The sequence below is a fragment of the Merops nubicus genome, unplaced genomic scaffold, assembly GCF_000691845.1.
Source record: "Merops nubicus isolate BGI_N331 unplaced genomic scaffold, ASM69184v1 scaffold44003, whole genome shotgun sequence".
Taxonomy (NCBI): domain Eukaryota; kingdom Metazoa; phylum Chordata; class Aves; order Coraciiformes; family Meropidae; genus Merops; species Merops nubicus.
In genome coordinates, this window is record NW_008600437.1 from 2,036 (window position 1) to 2,472 (window position 437).

Below are 437 nucleotides of genomic sequence, written 5' to 3' on the forward strand. Positions count from 1 at the left end.
ACCCCAGCCGCAGTTACCGACTCTGCTCGAGGGCCCAGTTCTCCCACTCCAGAACAAGTGCTGGCACTGGCAGACCCATGCACTGCATCTCCCCCTGGAGCAGACCCTCTGACAGGGCACACTCCTGGTCTGGGCCCACGCTGCCTTCAGGCAGCCCTGCTGTGCAGGTTCCCCCGAGCAGAGGTGCCCCCGACGGCACCCGCCCGTCCCACCGCGCCCGCGCGCCAGACTCACCCCCTGGATCCGAAATACCCGTCTGTATCCAAGAAGGCCGAGCAGTATTGTTTAAAATAGCAATTCAGGGGCGAGGCAAAGCATTCAAAACTCACTCCAAAGAGCTTGTGGAGGGCTTCGAAGACGTGCACAGGCAGTGAGCCCTGCAGACCAGTCCCTTCGTACAGCCCCACACCGAACATCATCTGGGGAGAGCAAACCCC